The 22440-nt window shown below is 35.1% G+C and overlaps 1 long non-coding RNA gene across 7 annotated transcripts in view; it reads right to left on the reverse strand.

The window, feature by feature from the left end:
• LOC107034552 (uncharacterized) overlaps positions 1 to 22440 on the reverse strand; it is a 91110-nt gene that overhangs the window by 27443 nt on the left and 41227 nt on the right. For 6 of the 7 annotated variants that reach the window (XR_012078495.1, XR_012078496.1, XR_012078499.1 and 3 more), the window contains exons 8-9: positions 8331 to 8483; positions 4486 to 4690 (exon numbers count right to left, since the gene is read on the reverse strand). This is a non-coding gene — a long non-coding RNA (uncharacterized lncRNA). The remainder of the gene's footprint in view (positions 1 to 4485; positions 4691 to 8330; positions 8484 to 22440) is intronic. The other variant, XR_012078498.1, reaches the window with a different exon arrangement.

The following is a 22440-nucleotide window of genomic DNA, read 5'->3' on the forward strand; positions in this document are numbered from 1 at the left end:
GGGTACTTGGAACCTAGGAGGTCCTCAATAAATACTTGTTGAAACTGATACAGGTCAGTCAGTGATGGCTCCAGAAATAGTAATGCTGAAGGCATGCTAGTTAAAGTTGCCATGTTAAGCAGTTCTCTGGATTCCAAGGGAACGTGTAGAGGTGGTGTGATCATTTGATTACAAATAGCACAGCATGCTTCAATAGGCCACAGGCCACTGCACTACCCTAGGTAGCTTTCCGACTCACCCGAAGACCAATGCTAGGAAACTAGCCTTCACAATTAGCTGGAAAGTCAACATACAGAATTTATTGTCTCTAGAGAATACTGTTTGTCAAACAAATTACAAAAACAAGTTCATCTGACTGACATAACCAACTCATTTCATTCTAGAATGGTTGTCTGTTAAAGGGAATAACATCTTGAAAAATTCACACGTGACTATTGTTTCACTATTTAATGATTTTAAAAACCCTGAAAATCCTCCAGTGTGCCACTTGTTCTCTCTCTTTAGCCCAGAACAATAAAATTGCTCGTGGTAGGCCTACTGTAAATTTTGTGGAATTAAATTAAATTGTTGACTCACAAATAATACGCAATGAATAAAATAACTGGTTGCTTTTCAAATCATCTGCTTTTTTGAACAGAAGGATTCCAGCTAAAATATGTGGCCCATGAAAATGTCAAATGGATTAATTTTGGCTTATTAATGCAAAGAAAGTTATTTCACAACTATAAGCAAAAATGCTAGGTCTGGGAGTGGATGGATTAGAGGGGAACAGATTGCCAGAAACAAAGGCAACAAAGAAATAAAAATGTCTTCTAAACACGCTGAAGCAAAACAAATGATTGGATTTAGGATTTAACAAAATATAATCTTATTTGTCTTTGCTCTTTCACTAATTCTTTTTTCTACCCGAAGACAATATGAATTTCACTTTCTCGAGCCATGATTTTCTTTTATGGAAAAGACTACTGACAATTAATGGCAACGCTGAGAAGATGCTATCACATTAGCTTTTTATGCCTCAAGAATGCTGTATTGACAATAAATTATAATGCCCCCAATTATTTTCATTTCGTTCTGGTAAGAGGTAAAACAAGAATTATCAAATTAGAGAATAGCACCGACTTGTATCTGAAGAATTAGTGGTGTTTATTTTAGAGATTTGACTTAGCGGCAGTGTTTTTTTTTTAGTGAAAAATATTACTGTGGAACAATTGGGTTTTTTTTTTATTTAAGTTTGACAATTCAATGTATCAAAACTAAAGCTGATTATCTACACTTTATCAGGCAAGGTACAGAAAGTATTTGTTTACCCTTTACGGTTGAATACTAGCCCCACAATTAAGAATTAGGAAATTATCCTCACAGCAAACAGATCTTAGTTGAACACGTTATTAATCTATGCTGCAAGGTATTATCCAGCTCTCTGGAGGATGTCAGAGTCACTTTGCTAGCTGAATAATCTGTCAATCCATCACAAGTTTTTCATCTTTGACTTTCTTCACAGGCCCGGAGTAGAAGCCTGTCTTTCAGAAGGATGTTAAAAGAGTACATGAAACGCCTGTGCAAAAATAAACTATAGCACCTCGGGCTTCTTAATTTTTACACTGTAATACTTTGGACTTTTCTACCTTGACACATTCAGAGTAAATTCTTTGATGAAAAGAAAGAGAAATAAATTACATATGGAAGGACGAGAACCTTTATTATCATTTTAATAGTCCACAGACACATAAAAAGAAGATGTGTTCACTATGTGGTGGGACTTAAAACTAAAAATATTCACTGACTTAGTAATAAAAAAATTTAATGCGCTATGAAAAATGGAAATAGTTTCTGGAAGCAACGTGAACGTGCAACTTTTCACCAAGGCTTCAAGAAAATTTAATGAAGAAAACAAAACCACACCGTTAGATGGCTTTGTAAACAACTAGAGAATGTTCCTCTTACAATGTATTTGAAAATACCGACTCTATCCATAGGTTATCAGAGATCATGGGGAATGAAATTCCAGACGTCAGAAATAATTAACTTTTCTGATTAGCTTCATAAGCAACCGTACCCAAAAGCCCCCATTTTCAGGATTTCATGTGGATCTAATATGCAGTTTAGTGGTACTGGATTAGAATAGAGATGTCACTGTTATTTATTCCTAACCTTTTCAGGATATTCCTAAGCTTTTTCTATTGAGAGCACGCATTTTCAGTTATGTGGAGATGGCCTTTAGGCTCCCTGCTTTTGTTGGGGTGGTGGTTTTGATGTTTTGAATGGGGGGAGTGATGCCTAGGACCCTTCCATGTGCTCCCAATTATCTGAACATTATTCTATACTCTCTGCCACCAGTACTCTCTGCCTGAGCTATAATCCTTCTAAGGCAGCATCTCATTCAGACGTGCAAAAACGAAAATTAAAATAGGAGGGTTTTTTATTATTATTATTTGAATGACACAAGACCTGTTCAATGTTTGCATTTAAATTGGCCAGAATAATTCAGCTCTGGCTTTTAATTTCAGAAGGGTTAATCACCCTAACAAAGGTCAATCAAACTTTAATCGTGAATAAAATTGCTACAGCCCCAATCACCTGCAGGACATTTATTATATTCTTATTTCCATGTGAAAGAATGCATTGCTTTCATTATGCATCACTAATCTTCTAACTCTTTACATTAGCACATTTTACCAAAAATATTAATTCCTTTGAAACTCTGACAAGAGTTCATTTCTACACATCTCAGGAGATAATCCTGTTTAAAAGAACGGGTGCATCCGCTGTGAACCACTTCCCTGGCCCTTTCTAATCCTCATAGGCCTTTGCTACTCCAGCTGAGTTCTTACAACAGCAAATCTCAATTACACAAAATATTATGGGGGTTTAGGTTAAAACAACATTGTATTATTTTAGGAACTTAATCCTCCCTATTGTCTGTGATTGTGCCATTCATCTATGTGTTTCTACCAATAATGTTTACTGCATTAAAAAAAAGATTGATTTAGAGGAAGCAAATAACCATATTTGAATAGCAGCAGCAGGACTCAAATTCATTAATTCATTCACTTGATAAACACATGTTGAGTGCCTATCAGGTGCCAGATAGTAGGAAGGGAGAGATGTGAAGTCAAAGGGAAAAAAAAAAAGAGAGCGCCTTTAACAGGAGAATAACATTCTTTTCTGAAAATGATGTCCAGAATAAAATAAAATAATGATTTACACCTCCACTTTCAGTTTTTCTTATCAACGTCATCAAATTTCAGTGAAGACTGCAAATGTGCTAAGTCAAATTTTAACCGAAATTTCTATAGTTTTTTAAATTATCTGGACCCTCAACGGCTTTAAAATGTATAATCTCATAAAAGGATTCATTTTTAAAATTTGAGAAAATGAAATTTGACTGTCAAATGTAAAATGAGCATACTCAGAATATCTAGTCTCCCATGGTTAGGAATAAACCCACAAGAAAGTTTATGGGCATATTAAAAAATATACATGCTGTGCATTAATTTGTTCCCAAAATGTTATTCATGATGTTTAAAAACTGCCATTAACACAAAAGATAGATAGCAAAAGACAAAAAACAAATTATTGCTTTTTTTTTTTTTTTTGGCCATGATATAGTGGCTTGCATGACCATGGAGAGAAAGTAAAAGAACCTTAATGTATATCCCCAATTACACTGCAAATTGATTGCCTTGGCATTATAGTGGTGCTGTGACACAGCATAAATAACCCAAATTTTGCCTTCTGCATATTTTTGAGATGCTTTCCTCTCTCTTTGTACTCAGAGGAAGCGCACAGGCATATACACAGAGACACATGCCCCTCCTCATCAATATTCACATTCATTAATTAGCAACATGTGAAGGCTATCATTTGGGAAACTCCTCAGAGCTTGAATATTCAATCAAGCAAAGCAAATCACAGTAAAAAGAAAATACAAGTTTAACAATCAATGGCCAAATACCGGTCTTTATAAGTGCTCTTAAAAAAAAAAAAAAGCCCTAATCACTTTAAGACCTCAGCCCTCTTTCCCCCCACTCTGAGCATTTCTTGAAACTGAAATAGAACCTCTACATATTCTATAACTATGCTTGTGGTTTTTTTTTTTGCTCCTTTAGGTTGACACAATAGAATAAAGCAGAGTAATGGCTTTTACATTGTTGAGCAAACTAAATCCAAGTGCTACACAATATACATTGATATTTGCTACCAAAGAGTTAGTCTGTAAACTGATAAAGATTAGCTAGACACAATAGGCAAACATAGCTTTATATTCCATTCTCAATATCAAAAGCTATTTCCCTGTATTTCTGAATTTCCAGATTTGGATAAACACCCAAAGCTTCCAGAGAATATGCTATTAATGCTCAAGAAGCATATGGATCTTTTTATGAATAATTTTGGTCACAAAACAACAAAAAATCCCCACTCACCATCAAATAAAAATCTTAATAAGAAAGCTGAAGAGGTTGGATTATGACAGAAACCTACCTTTGGCTGAACAAGTTCGAGATTTCTCATTTTGCCTACACAGCTTTGCCGTTCCACCTTGAGCAAAAATCGACTCCGAGTCCCTTGTGATCTTTGTGACAATGCCATCATATCCCTGGCAAATTTTTCGATTAAACTTTGCAGACGTAGTAGCAACTTTGTTAATTATGATATTAACCAGCTGGCAGGTACAATCAGTCAACCGCTGTAAGAAAGCCAGACAAAGAGACATCTAATCATTGCAACCAGAGCAGATAAATTTTGTTCCTTTCTCATACGTGTCACAGATTCTATCCCTTCTGACCCTCTCCTCAGCCATCGACTGTCAAATTTAGATTCTGCAAGCTCCCGGCTTCCCTTTATCCCTGCCTTAGATCTGAAACTCCTGGTTATCAGGAAGACACGCGTCACCAGCTGTCTCGAAGCAGGAAAGCAATCAGGTGAATACTACTTATTATCTTGCATTGCTTTCCGACAAGTGACAAGATTGATTTGGGCCAAGAATACATTCAGATCTCAGACATGTAGTTCTTAGGGTTTTTAGTTCAAGCAGTAGGGGATGTGCAAAGTTGAAATAAGGAGGGCTTCAATCTCAATGTTAAGGATATGGGATATTAGAATAAGGAGAATTTTAAAAAATCTACCAGAGTTCCATTTTCACATGCCTTTGTATTTTCTTTTCCTTCTTTGTGCTACCTTGGTAATGTCTATGGGCAAATTATTATCAGGAGGAGCCAGCTTAATCGCCAAATAGCTTTAAGTCAACCCATGGAACAGGTATTCTGACATTAAGAAGTTGTCTCCATGCATCCCTTTTTCATCAAGAAGAGTACTTCATAAATTTCAATTTCTGGAACGTACCCTCACATAAAAGTTCAAATCATATTTATATAGAATAATGTGAGAAACTAATTTGGGCATCTCTGCTAACAATAACTTCTACAACTTTAGATTGAGAGACAGATATCATTACATCCTAATACAAATTTTCCCTCCTAAAAATCAGTCTACTTAAATCATATAGAAATATGTAGATATACACAAATGTACATATAGAGAATTTAGTGAAATTTAAATGCATATTAGTTAACACATATAAAATTCCTATAAAAATATGACAGTATCTTTGAAAGTGAAACGTTCACTTGGTCAGTAAAGAGCTTGATCTGCTTGGTAAGCCATTAAACCAATGTAATATTTGCTAAAGAATTATTTTTTCACATCGAAGTGTTTAAACATCAGTGAAGTAAAAAGTCTGCACTGCAGAGTTTAAAAAATAATATACAATATGATAAAGTTATATTCACCAAGAAATTAGTAGGTCTTTCTGGGATGAAAGAATTTGGTGAAAAGTTAAAATGCAATTTTGAAGCTCATTTTTGCATAGGGATTTTTTATATCTGGTTCCCTAAAGGGACCAAAATGGTTATCACTACCTGTGAAAATTGCAATTATAGTACACTGCATTAATAAGTCATGGTATGTAGCCTAAATTTATATTTTATTTTCACAAGATGTTCCTGTAACAGAGGGTCCAAAGTCCTGCACTTGGGTTATTTAGGCAGATTGCTGAAAAGGTAAATGTATTTAGATGCACTCTAAAATGTAAACAATGAGGATATGATGATTCAGGGATCCCCCAAATTACAAAGAAAGATACTTTCATCCTAAGGAGACAAAAGGGTTTCTTCAATTTGACCAGAACAGAGATGCGAAAAATATGGTTTCACTGATTCTTAGTGTGTATGTGTGTGTGTACATATGATATTCTTCATTCTTCACATCTCTGGCTGATATTAAGAAACGAGTTAGATTCCATAAAAGCCAAAACATAAAGAAGTTGGAAATGCTACAATATAAGAGTGTGTTGTAACACAACGTCAAGGACAAAGACTTAGCTGTGACTTTAGTAACGCCCTGTTAGGACATGAGCTGAGCTCATTAAAAAAAAAAAAGAAAAAAATAAAAAGAAATACATGTTGATGAAGAATGAATACTTTTGTTGCACACACCCTCCTCAAGGCCCAATCTGTCTACTTTTAAAATTAATAATGCAAAAAAATCACAACTTTGGCTTTATGTGATGACTATATATTAATTAGGTATATATTCTCTCAAAATTATATCTTTAAAGTACTGAAAATTTGTTCATACCTAAAAAACTTCAAAATAGACATTTCTCATATAATTCCAAAATGAATGTTTCAATAATGCTCACTATTTGCTCCTATGAAAATAATCTAACTCAGAAAGTCAAAATGAGTCAAAAAAGCTCTTTACTATTTGAAAGGACTTTTTCCTAGGAAATTCCAAGAGAATAAAATATGCTACACACACAAAGCTTTTCACTGAAGTAGTTATCTGTAACAGAAAATGGAAACAACCTAATGTCCCCAAAGAGGGAAATTATTAAATAAATTATGGCAATTACTCACATGCAGTCATTATGTGATAATGAGGATGACTGAGAAAACCAAATTCTTATGAGACTACACTGACACGAAGAAAGTAGAATACAGAATTGTACATATATTGATTACTGTGACCATCTGGACAAAGACTGGAAGGAGAAATGCCAAAATAGGAAATATGTTCTGTAAAATTAGAAAGTGTTTCTTCTTTTAGAAAAGCTTGCTTTAACATGATTATAATTGTTGATCTCAAAAGTAGGAATAAAAGACCTCACATGTAAAATAAGAACAGCAACAACAATACTACTGTCCTAGTAGGGTTTTGGTATTAACTCAGATAATGTGTATAAAGCCTGCCGCATATTTCCTGACCTGCTTAGTAAACACTCATTACATATCTCAGTTACTATCTTTAGTACAGCCACCATATAAATAATTCTGACATGTCCACCTATACTACATCCTTTATTTTTTTATAAAACATTACCAAAGAGTCACTGAATATAAAGAAGGCAATCCAAACCAGGGAAAACTCAGTATTTTAAACACAAGAGACCAAGCACAGGAACACAGCCTAGACGACAAAACTGGTTTCTAAAATAACACAGTAACAACAGTCAACAGACACTTGTGACTTCAATTACAAATTATAATTTGCATAAGACCCATAATTTTATAAGACTTATAGGTCTTCTAAAGAGGGCTCTAATTCTGACTTCTCTATGACAGCTTCTGACTTGCTCGAAAAAAGCAAGACCACTAAGAAAATGGAAGCTGAAAGAGAAATTGACCTGGAGGAATTGTCAATACCTTAAGGAACCTCAGAGCTTTTCTTTTTCTTTTCCGATGTGAGCACATGCTGATTGCTGATCCCCATAGGCACAAATTCCGGCTCAGAGCAGAATCACCAAGGCTGTTTTTCCTGTAGGGCGTGCCAATGCCACCATCACAATGGGTTGTGTGACATATAAATACAATGCGTAGGTGTGGATTTCGTTAAGATGGAAGCAGTCAGTGAGAACAAGGCAATCTAGACTTGGAAACACTGTCCACGGAGAACCATGCAGAAGTAACCACTGTAGATGCATACAGACCACTCAGCCCTAATCAGCTGCAGGTGCTTTTATCCATGTGCCCCAAAACATCTTCCACTGGCCCTTCCAACAGCCTTCCTAATCCCTCTGATCACCTGAACATGTTTAATTAACTCTCGCAGGTCCATTCGTTTCATTTCTGCCTTCTGGCCTGCTGAACATAGACTTGAAGGCCTGAATTCCCTTCTTTGTTGTGCTGTGTAGTTCATGAGTCAGATGCCCTGTTTCCATTCCATTCCTGGCTCCTCATAGGCATGGGATAGGGGCAAATTCCTAAACCTTATTAAGACTCTGTTAAAAAACAACACCGCCTTGTAATGCCATTGTGGTTAAATCATACCTATCAGCTCTCTGGCACATAGTAGATGTTCAGTAAATGCTCTGTCGTTGCTACAGGAGCAAGGGAATCACCGGGAAGCAGCACAGCCCAGTAAGTAGGAACAAGGGCTCAAGAGTCAAGCTTCTGGGGGAATTCAGATGCTGGCTTTCTCACCTGAATAATTAACAACAACAATAATAGTAATAACAACTTCCGCATAGAATTGTAAGAATGAAACAACTACTATGAAGTACTTACTACATTGTAAATAACATTCGCAGTTATTAGTATTACTCTGCCCACTATGCTATTTGGTTACGTTCCCCCATTTATTTAACTATTGCATAGTAAACATAAATCAGGACTTGGCATGTGAAGACCGGAGAATACATATGTTCGCATATGCTTGACATTATACAGACAATAACCCAGTTGCAGTATTATTTGTAATAGCAAAAGATGGAGAATGATCTAAGAAGTTACCAAAGGTAACTGGTTAAATAAGTTATGTTATATCCATGCTTTGGAATGCTGCATGGCATTAAAATGATGTACTGGCATGAAATTATTTCTATGATACATTCAAGAAGAATGGTGCAGAACCATGTGTAGTATATGTTGTCATTTTATTTAATAAGGATTTTGTACATGATGCTTGTGTATGTAGAGAATATTTTTGAAAAATACACAAAAAACTGCTAACCATGGTTGCTTTAGTATGGAAACTGGAGCTTGGGAAGTGGGAGTGGAGGAAGGACTACTCTTCAGACAATATTCTTCACTATTCTATGAATTTATGTATATATGTATTTAAAATATTAACAAATTTAATGCCTAAATTTTTTTCATTATGTCCACTTGAATGTGCAATTAGTATATCTTAGTTTCTTTATAAAAAAGCTTGGGCATTCTATTTCCGCCTGCTAGTGGACATGGTTCACCAGCCTATGTCTGCCCAGTTGATCTGAAGCACACAGCACTGTTTTTCTGCATCATAACGTGACCTTGCCAACTCTCATTTCAATGCTATTTTTTCCAGTTCTATATAATTTTGTTTCTTATTCCCGTTTTTTTGAGACATAGTTGCATACAGCAGTCTACAAGTTTAAGGTATACAATATAATGAATTGGCTTATATACCTTATTCAATTATTACCACAATAAGTTTAGTAAACACCCTTCATCTCATACTGATACAAAATAAAAGAAAAAGAAAAAATATTCCATGTTATTTTAATAGCATTTGTTACAAGAGTTGATCTTCTTCACCCAATAAATGCCAAAATGTTGACATTCCTGCAGCATCTTCTTTCTCAAAGGATGTCTTCCTTATAAAGGATTTAATTCAGCACATGAGAGACAAACTGCATTCCTGCGTTCTGTACAATTTTCGAGTCGTTTCAAGTAAGGAGTCTTCTATTCATGTTACAAATGTACAAATGTACAAATGTACAAACAGGCAGTTCCTTCTCAAGGCTAAGTTCCCTAGACACCAGCAGAACATCCAGAGCTGGGGGCCACGTGAAGCCACACAGCAGGTATCCTCGTATACAATAAATTGTGAGCTGATGACCTTAAAGTGTGATGTGGGCTTAAAACTTCAAACGTAAGACTTTTCCTGTCTTTCAAAGACGCAAAATTTGAGAACTCATGTTACTTAAAAATATTACCTAAACAAATGCCAATCGATACCCTCATAGGAATCTTTCAAGTGTCATGTTTTCTCCCTATTTTGAAACAAATGAGACTTTTTTATGTTTAAAAGGTGCAACTACCACCACAGATGTTAGCCTTGGATTCAAAACAGGGTGATCTTAGGCCCTCTGGCCTCTGCTGCCTCCTCTGTAAAACAGCATCCAACTGGTAGGAGAAGAAGATGGTTAAATGGGTTAGTTGATGGACAACACGATGGCCAACACTTGGTAATGGATGCTCTCAGCAGCAGCAGCAGCTCTCCATCCTCGCTGATTATAAACACCATTAGGCGATCAACTGCAGCTCTGGGATATGAAACACTGCTGGTTCTTTTCACTTGTCAATTTTTCTTTTCCAGAGCAAATGTTACCTATGAAATGGATACAGGTCTATATGGCAATCGGTAGTACTTATCATATATACCAGCACTTCTCAAACTTTCATGATCATGTTGTTCCCTTGGGCAGCTTGTTAAAATGAAGATTTTGATTCTGTAGGTCTGGGGTGGAGCCTGACACCCCACATTTCTGCTCTGAAGTGCCTACTTCTGCTTGTCACGGAGGACCAAATTTACACACCAGCGTGGACTTTACAGAGGGTAAGAATGACACGACCAAGAAGATTAAACCATATACACATGTGCACAACCAAATTATAATCTTCTCTCTCTCCTGCTGGCCTCGCTGAACAGCACTGACATTTCTCAGTCCTGAAATAAAATGCAAGTGTGCAATACAAGGACAACTAGTTTCCTCCCTACTTAATCCCTGGTGGATACAGAGGCAAAGGGGAAATAAAACCCAATTATATCATTCATAATAAAAGGATCACACTTACAAAGACATTTTTTAAGTGAAAAGGCAAAGATTTTAACCTTGAGATATTTTTAAAGAGTGGTAACTGTTATATCCTTTCTCGTCATATACCAGAAGTATGCAGTCATAGTTTACATTCATTCTGTTTGGCCCAATGACAAAATAAGGTATTAACAAAATCCTTCTTCTGTGATCCGTATGCTCCTGTGGTGTAACTAAATATTCATGTTTCTAAAACAACTACTTAAAGCTAAATGGTTTGATTGGTAAGAATATTGTACCCTCAGTCTGCTGGTACAGCCTATCTCTTAACAATTCTGGAGACACTTGCTAAGCTTCCATTATTATTTCTATTCCTCTGAGCTAATTTCTTTGATTTGCTTGAGGTTAACTAGTGAAAAACATGATTTGAATATGGTAAAATAATACTCTGAATTCTAAAACCCAGCATCCAGGCAAAACCTTACTAGAGGCCATATGATCCAGCTCAGTTTTGATTTGGCTTGATATTTCAGACTTTTGATTTTTAATTGAGATCCATGGTAAGAAAATATTTACAGCACAACCAAGTACCACACATATACTCAAAATATTTTTGAAAAAATTTCCTCATGAAACAATACTTTTATTATATGCAATGCACTCTGATATTTTTCCTTCTTACTTTTTTCTTTAAATGCTGGTTATGATCTACATATTAAGTTGATTTCATGACCCACTAATTAGTCATTTAAACTTCTGAATTAAAATAACGCAGTCTTGGGTAACTTTTGGTTCAATGGAAATTTATGGGTGCAAGGGATATTCAAGAATTGAGATCATGCAGTGATAGTCATCGAGCAAAAGGCATGGTCAGAGAGCCCAGACAAGGGTATTTCAGTGGCAGTTCATATTTAGAAACCATATCTCCACCAATACACCCAATATAAATGTTTTCTTCCTCCCTTCTCTAGAGGATAACGTAAGAAGATCACCTTTCACATTTAGGTAGAATAACAGAGGTCAAATGAATTACCCAATTACTATTAGGAAGTAACAAGAAGGCAAGTTAAGAATTAATAGTAAAGTCAGAACTGATGAACATGAGGAAATGTGCAGGTAGCAATTTAGCATCTTTGAAATAAATTCTAACACAGTAAGCTGCAGTGACCTAGGAGTTACACTGATGAGCCAAATGGACACTATTCTAACATATATTGGAACTTTTCAGGACTTGTGAATCACAGAAAAGCACAGAAATAAAACAAGACTTTTTTTGTGTGTTAATGCATTTCCTGCAGGCAAGGCCAAGTAACATCTCTAGTGGCTCTCAGGGTATTCTGCTTGACAAAGGACTGAGTAACCTTTCATACTTCCTTCCTGCATAGTCATTCCCAGGTTCCACATGGAAAGTGCAAAAATAGTGATGAAAATTTCCCCGGTTCAGAGTTGAGTATCATAGTGTGGCTACAGAGGTCCTTTTGAGTGGAAGAAAATTATCTGAATATTCTTTAAAAAGAATATTATAGAGCTACAAGTAGGGATTAAATCCCTTATATTTTTCAATCTCTAAATGTTTATTCTGACAATTCACTAATAGCAATTAGTACATTTACTGTACACATGTTGGGATAAAGTATATGCTTAATAGACTAGAAGGTCACATCACAGTCTTCCTCCTCTCGGAGAGAAACCTCTTCATAACTCTTCCAAGGGCCTCTGGCTCTTATGAAACGTCAGTTTTTTTGGCGCAGCTGAAATCATCCTGACAGCATGGACATTACATCATCATCACAAGATCGTGGTACACTCAAAGACAAATGAGGATTCATGGAGAATTAAAAACAGAAAGAGTTAATACAAGTCTCCAAAATACCAGACTACAACATCAAAGGTTACACAGATAAAAACTTGGTATTTTCTAGTTCAATTAATCATGACTTTATGTGCGTTACTGCGGGGAAGCAGACAACCCACGCTGTTCCCTCAGCACTGCTTCACTCCCACCTCACACGAGTCCATCCGCACATCCTTCATCTTAGAAATTTACTTAAAAGAAATGCTATTTTAGCATCCTATAACCTATTCTGATCTTTCCATATGAATTAGTTCCGATTCTAACTGATTTTTCCTGCTTTCTTCACTCCCATCAAACAGAAGAATATTGCCCAGCAGGATTTTTACAGTTCTGTGATAGATTTTTCTAAGCGAGCTGTATGCCTCTTGCTCCAATATGGTCTATTAATAAGATATTATGTTCTCATACAATGTATTAGATTGCGAAGAACAGTCATTCTTATTTTCTGTGCAAATCTGATCCTACAAAACACAGACACACTCACACACACACAGTTAAATACTCTCAAGTCTGGTGGTCCCTTACAGAGTAACCTAATTAAATTGCTTTGGGGATTTTTTTTTCCACAAAAGTTTACTATGACAAAAACAGAAAAGTCCAACTTGGAAAGTGGAGTTTGTACCTGAGCTTTAAATGGCAAGTTTTATTTGTTTGTTCATATAAATACCCATTTATTTTAAAAGCACCAGCTAGCAACAGAGTTTGGAAGACCATGCATGAAGAGGAAAGATGAAACAGATGCAATACACAGTTAAGATCAAAGAGCCCCATCAATTCATTCGGAGAGTCAAAATCCAGCTGAGCCTTAGAGCCCTGTCTGCATAATAAGAAAGGCTGACTGAAACATAAGGATTAAACAGATGAGCTGTCTCCTGCGGAGGCGTGGGAGGGAAGCCCCACTGAGACACTTGTAAAGACACTTTGGAAGCGCGCACCTGCTCCTCCACAGTCAAACCTACAGGAGACCAGACTGCCCAAAGACGTTCCCCTAATGTACTAAATTGCTAGTTTTAAGAGAAAGGAATATATGTCGATGGACATCTTTTTATTTGTCAAGATGTTTTCAGTCCCAGAAAATGACAAATTAATAAATCACCTCCATTTTTCCAAGGTGACTTACCAAGTGCTTGCTTTCCAAAACTGAGAAAAAATAGTGCAAATGTTCCTATGTCATGAAACAGTATTAGGAAGATGCCTGTCTCGTGATGAAATTTTTTTCAAATGAATAGTGCTTTTCTTGAATAACATTGGTAAATATATGCCAGTTCCCTTTTCTATTCTTGGGAAATTATCGTTTTCAGTAGCATGAAGTATATCCCATTTTTATGGACACAGTGCTAGGTGATACTCACAGCTATGCTAAACTGTAGAATTTGGTTCCATGTAGCAAGAATACAGCACAGAAACCAAATGCACTTCAAGCGCTGTGCCTGTGACAAATGCTGCACTTACACTAAAGACCTCACCACAATGTTATGTTGTAGCTACTGACAGGAAATTATTCTGAACATAAATAGAATTCTCTTTTAAGAAAGCTAAACTACTTTAAGAAAGCTAACATCTGAACCTTTAGCAACCTAGACCTGCTGGGATAAAAACTGTCTGGAGTTGTAACAGTAGATTTCAAATAAAATGTCTAAACTCTGCCCTTGCTATGGATTAACTTCCTCAAGCATGGCAAGTAGGGTGGTTTAAATATGTAATTAACAGACTCAAACAAATAGTAAACATTAGTTTTTGTTTTATTCACCAAAACAAGCAATCCAATATGAAGTGAGAGTAATGGAGTCTCTCCGGAGAAGAACAAGTTGCAAAATGTCAAGAAGTGGCTTCATGGGGTTGAAGTGCAGTCTTTGCCCTGCTCCCTATTAGTCTAATTACATTATCACTCACTCACTCAACCAGCGAAGCAACACATTTCTAATGTTGATTATGTATAAGGCACTGTGAGAAATACAGAGAAGAATTGCACGTCAGCCATAAGGAGCAATACTACACCACAACACCAACTGTGTGATGTGGATAAATGCTGTAGAAATGGACCATTGAGGGATGAAGAAATGGTGAGTTCTCATTTAACAGGTGGGATTTGATTTAGAACATGAGGGGTAACGTAAAGATAGAAGTGGAGAGGAGGGAATTGGTTTTCCAGGAAAAACACAAAGATAGAAGAACCCAAAATCCAGTTTGAGAGAGAGCATGTCATCCCATTTGGCTGGAGGATAGAGAGACACTATATGTGAGGCTAAAAACGTAAGAAAGGAACATGAAAACACTAATTCGAAAAGATATGTGTACCCCAATGTTCACAGCAGCATTATTTACAATTGCCAAGATAAGGAAGCAACCTAAGTGTCCATCAACAAATGGATGAATAAGGAAAATGTGGTTTATAGATACCACAAACACTACTCAGCCACTAAAAAAAAGAATGAAATTTTGCCATTTGCAACAACATGGATGGCCTTGGAGGGTATTATGCTAAATGAAATAAGTCAGACAGAGAAAGACAAATACTGTATGATATCACTTATAAGTGGAATCTAAAAAATAAAACTAGTGAATATAAAAAAGGATAGAAAGGTAAAATTATTAAGAGTCATTACTAGTATACAAACTTTTTCGTCTAGTCTTTCTCAGATATAACTTGGAGAATCGCCTGGCATTCCTATTGAAAATTCAGATAATTTGATCCACTCCAAACATAGTGAATCAGAATCTTTGGAGGTGAGAATTGAGAAAGTTGATTTTTGAACAAATTTACTAGTTATGATATTATTTTTAATCTCTTAGAGGCAACAAGGAAACTTCATAGTATCCAGGGAGAAGTGAACTGAAGATTACATTAGAAGGACTTGGGGAAAAGAGAATTAGGAGACAAGGAGAAACTCTGGGCAAGAGCCAAAGTAGAATTTCTTATTTTAACCTAGGTGTGTGGTAATAATAATCAACTTTGCTCAAAATAAACATCAGTATTTTCATTTCTTTCAAAAGTAAAAGCCCTTAGTCAAAAATTTCATCAGAAACTCTTAGATATCAATATTCCAATCTGCTTTTAAGACCAACTTTGAAGTTCAACTGATTTTGGTAAGGCATTACTATCACCTTAAAAATTCTTTTTAAAGTACACTACTCTGCTTCCAATAATTCTATTTTAGGTATCTATTTTCAGAAGGTATCATCCAATTCTAACCCTTCAGATAAACATTAGTTTATTTACAATAGCCAAGACATGGAAACAACCTAAATATTTGTTCATCAACAGAAGACTGAGTAAAAAAGTTGTGGTATATTTATACAATGGAATATTACTCAGCCATAAAAATGATAAAATAATGTCATTTGCAGCAACATGGATGGCCCTGGAGGATGTCATTCTAAGTGAAGTAATCCAGAAAAAGAAAAATACTATATGATATCACTCATGTGTGGAATTAAAAAAAAAAGACAAATGAACTTATATATAAAACAGAAACAGACTCACATACATAGAGTATAGACTTGTGGTTGCCAGAGGGGAGAGGGGTGGGAGGGGATAAACTAGGAGTTTGAGATTTGCAGATACTGACTGGTATATATAAAACATATTAACAAGTTTATACTGTATAGCACATGGAAATATATTCAAGCTACTACAAGATATTGAATATAGCAGTGGCAAAACTGGGGAGTGAAACAAGTGAAGGGGGGGCTTCCACTTTTTAATTTACACATGTCTGTATAACTTAGATTTTTTTAAACAATGAGTGAAACCACTTCAAGTGAAGGGGAGGGCTTCCACTTTTTAATTTACACATGTCTGTATAACTTAGATTTTTTTAAACAATGAGCAAAACCACTTCTACAACTTATAAAGGAAACTTAAAAATCTAACTTTGAAGTAGCTAAAAAAAATAGTATTTGCAATCTATTAAATGCTTGCCTAGGATTTAAACTTGAAAATAATGTCACTTTTGAAGATAGTATGGAGGGGAAACTGGCTTCCTTTCATTTTCATTAATTCTCAAAAGTTAATAGAACTGCAGGCTTTAAAAATCATTCAGAAAAGTTATTGATTTACATACTGACTTCTAAATTTTACAAAAACCTTTCCATTTTAATTAATCTATCAGTCTTTCCACCTGATGGTGGTAACTTTATATTTACATTTTTAAAGAGTATGAAATAAATATATACCCATAATACTAGAGTTTATAGACTGCATTAAGTAATTATGTTACTTGATCATTCATTAGATACCCTTCATAAGACTACCTTCATTCATTCTGTGATTTAATACTGTTAGGTACTTGGTTCCCATAAAATATCTTAGCTTACAATAAATGGGAATCCTGAATATGAACACTTATTTCACATGTAAGTGTAATGGCAGTTTGTTCACAAAATCACCTCCAACGGATGCTATTTAAATCACTAGTTCACACTACGTTAAAGATGTTTTCTTCCTACACCAACAAAACAATTCGTTTAAAAAGTTTACACAAAATTAATTTATGTATTTTTTTTAAAGTCAGGGAATCTCTCTCTTTTAACTTCTAAAGACTTAAAATATTTACCTTTGTTTCTTATTTCTTATTTCTATTCTCTCTCAGAAAACATTGTGTTTAGAAGTTAAATAAAAAAATTAAATAAAAAAATTTATTTTTTTAAATAAAACATAATTTCATTATGAAATTCTCTATAGTTAGGTAGATTTATGTATTTCCTAGGTTTAATTTTCCGATTTCTCAACAATTAGTTTTTGTCTGAATTGTAGCTTCACTCTAATTTAGGAGACATGAGAGGAAAAATAAAATATAAAATAGTTATGGTGTAAATAAAATTATACTTTCATGTATTTAATAGTACCAATGGGTACACATGAGCCTTCGCTGGCTGTATAAGTTACAGTGAAAGGAACAGCTTAACGTGTCTATTCAGATAGAAAATAACAAGGAGAAAACTATTTACTGCAGAGTTTTTGTAGAGTTTGGTGGCAATTAGCTAGTCCTAAGTTGTTATTTTATTTAAATTACTTTTAAAGTCATGTCTTACAAACTGTGAGAATATTTAAGCAAACGCTGAGTTCTTGAGTAAAAGGTTTCATTCTATAAATCTGAAATTGTAAAGTTCGATAAAATAAAAAATTATATAAAATGTTTTCTCTAGACACAAGATCAAAGGAAATAGTCAACTATTGTTAGAGTAGTTTCTGCATCATTTGTTCATCACTATATTAAATTGGAGATTTCATCTCTTCACTGTATGGATCAAGGACCTAAGACTTCTAGAACTCTCGGAATCTAAAGTTACAGAGATACAGAGAACATCTAGGATGGACCAAAAATAATTTACCAACAAAAAGTTTATAGAAGAGCCAAAGCATATACCTATGAAATAATTAGAACACATTAAAAAGAATAATATTACCATGCATAGTACAATCATAGAATAAAAGAATGCGCCACAAAAATACTTATAATAATTTCTCTGATGTTTCCCAAATCCTCAGGTTTGGTCCCTTTTCTTCATAACTATAGCAGACATGTAAACAGATCTTTCAGAATATGCACAAATACTCTTCAGCTTCATCAATGCTAGTGCCCCTAGCCCTGCCCTGAGACTTACCGCCCTGTGGCCATGTAAGAACTGTGAAACCTTGGGGGAAAACAGGTAATGTCCCACGGCACATGTTAGTAGCTCAACAAACGCTGTTTGTTATGATGATTTCTTTTTCTTTCTGCTATCAGGGAAACTTGTTTGTTCATTTAACAGATGCTACTGAACTCCTCTGAGCTAGATCTCACGTTTGGCACAAAGATAGGTGACGGGGATAGAAGATGGACAAATGGATAAGGTCCCTAAATAGACATAAGCTGGTTTCCTTCTTTCCAAGGTTTTTTCAGAGAAAGTAATTCTATACTCTTCCCTTAACAATGTTTTCCAGATTAACCATAGCTTATTTCAACACCTTAAAATATTTACCTTTGTTTCTTATTTCTATTCTCTCTCAGAAAACATAGTCCATATACTTTACATACATTAAGCTTATGACATGTGTGCCTGGTTTTTTGTTTGTTTTTTAAACACCTTTTAAGTTATAAAGTAAAAACTATTAGACAGCAAAGCAGAATAATAAAAACATATTAACATTTATTTATTCTAGTTTAGGCTTAACCATTAAAAAGCTTAGACTAAAAGGGAAACTTGTTCAACTTTAAATTTAGGGTACATAAACCATATCAGAAGCAGAGTGCTCCCATAGACTTCTTAATATTTTGAATTTGGTTGACATCGATCATGATTTACTTTTGTCCTGACTTAACTGAAAAATGTCTCTTAATATGAACACTCCCATGCAACATGCCCAGGTGTGCTGGGGATTAATGCCATAGCTTTGGGTTGGAGAACAATTACTATTAAGTTTTTAAAAGGGTTCACAAAACCGACGCTTCCAGCGTATCATAATTCGTCTTAATTCTTCTCAGTGTTTGTGGAGCTGCAGAGCTTTTGATATTTTCTCAAAATACTTCATCAGCAACAGATGAATTCATTAACTTCATTATTAATTCAAATGATATTTTCATTTCTGTAAGCCCTAAGATTGTCTCACTAAGATCAGCATTCTCTTTGTGTTCCATAAAATGTAATCAATCTCTATTACAGTCATGGAATCAGTGTTTGCCACTTTGCTGAGAAAAAAAAATCAAAATCAATATATCTTCCAAGGTTGAACAGGCATTTAATATAACGGATTGAAGACTGTTAGAGAAATTTAGCTTGCCAGGAGTTTAGCTAATCAAAATCCAAACAATTCACAGAAGGTTGGCCAATGAAATATATAGATATGCCACAGAAATGAATATTTAAGTATCAGAATAACCTGTCATCTCCAATCCTGACAAGAAAATGGACTTAGACAGGCAAATCTCTAAGGGGTCGCCGTTTTAAAAAACAAAAGCAAAATCATACAAAACACTTCTTGAACATGGCTGATAAATAAGGAAATCCTCATTCTCCTATAAAATTTACCAAGTAGAGAGATCCTATAGTGATACTGTCATTGGAATCATGAGGGCTCTGGAGTTTTTCTGGGCTATGAATCCTTGTAGTGATTAACTACAGAACAAAAATGGTGTTACAGAGTTGGAGATTCAGAGGTCCATTTGCCAGTCTCCCACTCAGAGAGGACCCCTCACAGTGTTCTCTCAGCTTCTGCTGAGTTACCCTCAGCAAAGAGGAAGCCTTGATAACCTCTTGCTATGGAATAACTCTTCTAAGCAGAAAATTCTATCTTGAGCTAAAATCTACTTTTTAAAATCTGCTAGTCTTTGGTTCTAGTCCCATTTTGGAGCAACGTAAAGTCAGTCTGTTGCCTTTCCTTTGAATCAACTCCTTAAATGCTCGAGGTAAGCTATCACTTCCTCTGGCCCTTTTCTTCTCTGGACATAAACCATCTAGTTTCTCCTGCATTTCTCCTAGCACACCATTTACTATGCACATGGTTTCAGAAAACTCATGATGTTGTCTTCCCAAGACACTCCAAATTATCATATCCCTTTTAATTTGTATCACCAAAGATAAACATAAGAACACAAGTATGTTCCATAAACATAAAATCCATTAGAACCCTGATTTACTATAGTTGGAAACTGCATTATAAAAGCAAATTCTCTCCTCTCTCAGTAGCTTCACTTGGTTTGTTTTGGGTTGAGCTCATGATCAATTAGAACAGAAGCTACTGAAGGCAGGGAATTGTGTGTGTTTTGTTTACTGCTCTATCTTCAGCACTGAGCACACAGTATGTACTCAATAAATATTTGGTGAATGAATGAAGGAACAAAGCAGTCATTTAAAGCTGCTACATCTTTGCTTATTTGCGCTGTTGACAAACTAGGTCCCTTCCATTCTGTACTCACGAAACTGATTTTTAAAAACCTAAATATAGAGCTTCATCTATATAAATATCTTTTGAGTATCGTCTTGGTTTAGATCACATTTTGCAATAACTAAAATCATATCCAAATGCATATATGTGAACAAAAGGTGACTGTAAAGCAGTGACTCTGGTTTGCCTATGAGACAACGAATTCAAAGCCATTTTGTCATTGTCACATCCCATAGTTTTCAACTACAAAGTGAGTATCTTTCTATAGGTTACTTCATTCTATTTTTAATCCTGCTAAAATTAGTTATTACATTTACTCTTCAAAAATGACACTCATCATTTCCTACATGAGACAACTAAGGCAATTTGCCCTGGGTCACATCATACGTGAATTCTGGGGTTAGGATTCAAATTCAGGTACTACCTCAAGACCAAATCCTATGTTTTTCATTATTCTGTGCTCTCCTTAGGCAAATCAAAAGCAAATGTGAATGGAAAAATAATGTCAAGGAATTTCTAAAGAAAGACCCTCTAAAATAATTTGTATCTTCCTGATAGAGGGGAAGCATTTCTTGTGGATTTCCCAAATAGTTTATTATAAGTTTTCAGTAGAAAACCATTCTCCTTAAGATAATTTTCCTTCTCTGCTCTACAGTCTCAGAGATCAACGTACTAAAAGAAATTTCAAATTTGAAATTTATGTCAAATTTTGAATTTTCATTCTCATAACTGAAGAAGCTAGTAGAGGTAAAAAAAAAAATAATAAAAAAGTTTATCAGAGGAGAAACAAGATCCCAATCATGGACTTCATGTGAATAAATAGTGTTTGCACAATGGCAAATCAACTATTAAATTCGGCTTAAAAATATTGCACATGAAAAGAAAATTTAGCAAATCTACCTAATTGGTGGAAATGAGCCAAAATAGACTAGTGAGAGTTGAATTTCTTAAAAATTTTGACCATTTTGGTAGATGTCACATAGAATGAACATGCACGACAAATGTTTTTATCACCTACTGAGTTTCCAGACGTAATTCTTTATGTGATAAAGATCAAGACGATTTTGACCAATGCATTTAAACAACTGCCAATTTAGTGAAAATGTTCCCCTTGAATACACTAACATTCTACTGAAACTGGACAGTCACTTGTTTGAAAAACGGCCTTATGACCATATAACATACCAAGCTTTTTAACTATCTTGAAAATTCAATTTTATTTAATAAGATTAAATTTCTTATTAAATAAAAGCACATGATGTTTCATCTTCATTTGCAACAGATCTGTGGCCGCTCAATTCATTTTATGACTTGCTCAATTACAAAGTAAATAAATGACTCATAGAAATCACTTATTAGATGGCAATGATGAAAACCAAAGATTTTATTTTCTCCATGGGTTTAACCTGCCCCTCTCTGGTTTTCATGAATAGGATTTTTTTAATGCCTCCATCTACTGTTGGCACTCTCAGAAAATGTTTCTCAAGTTTAGTTTCACCAAAACTACAAAGTTGCTTCATTTCTGAGGTCGCCAAACAAATCAAGTTGATTAAATGTATTTCTAACATGGCAGATCACTATAACTTAAGAGACTGTTATATCAAGTCTTCTGTAAATACGTTTCCTCCGTTATAAGTCTCAGACTATAAATGTAGGACAGAACCCTACATCAAGCTGGGGCACTTGAGCTGGGGACTTGAGTGATGGATAAGGAGGCGATGTTTGACTCTACTGAAATTTGCTTCTGACCTAATTCAGTAAGAGGAGGAAGGGATGAGAAATGGAAAGGGACTGAGAGAAGGCAGAACCATCTTAACTGTCCATCTAAGAGGATTTTATTATAAGATGATTTCTCCTAAATGGCAGGCTCTCAACCTGAATCTTGAAGGAAAGCAGTTATTTTTATGCTGATTTCAT

The sequence above is a fragment of the Vicugna pacos genome, chromosome 12, assembly GCF_048564905.1.
Source record: "Vicugna pacos chromosome 12, VicPac4, whole genome shotgun sequence".
In the NCBI taxonomy this organism is placed as follows: domain Eukaryota; kingdom Metazoa; phylum Chordata; class Mammalia; order Artiodactyla; family Camelidae; genus Vicugna; species Vicugna pacos.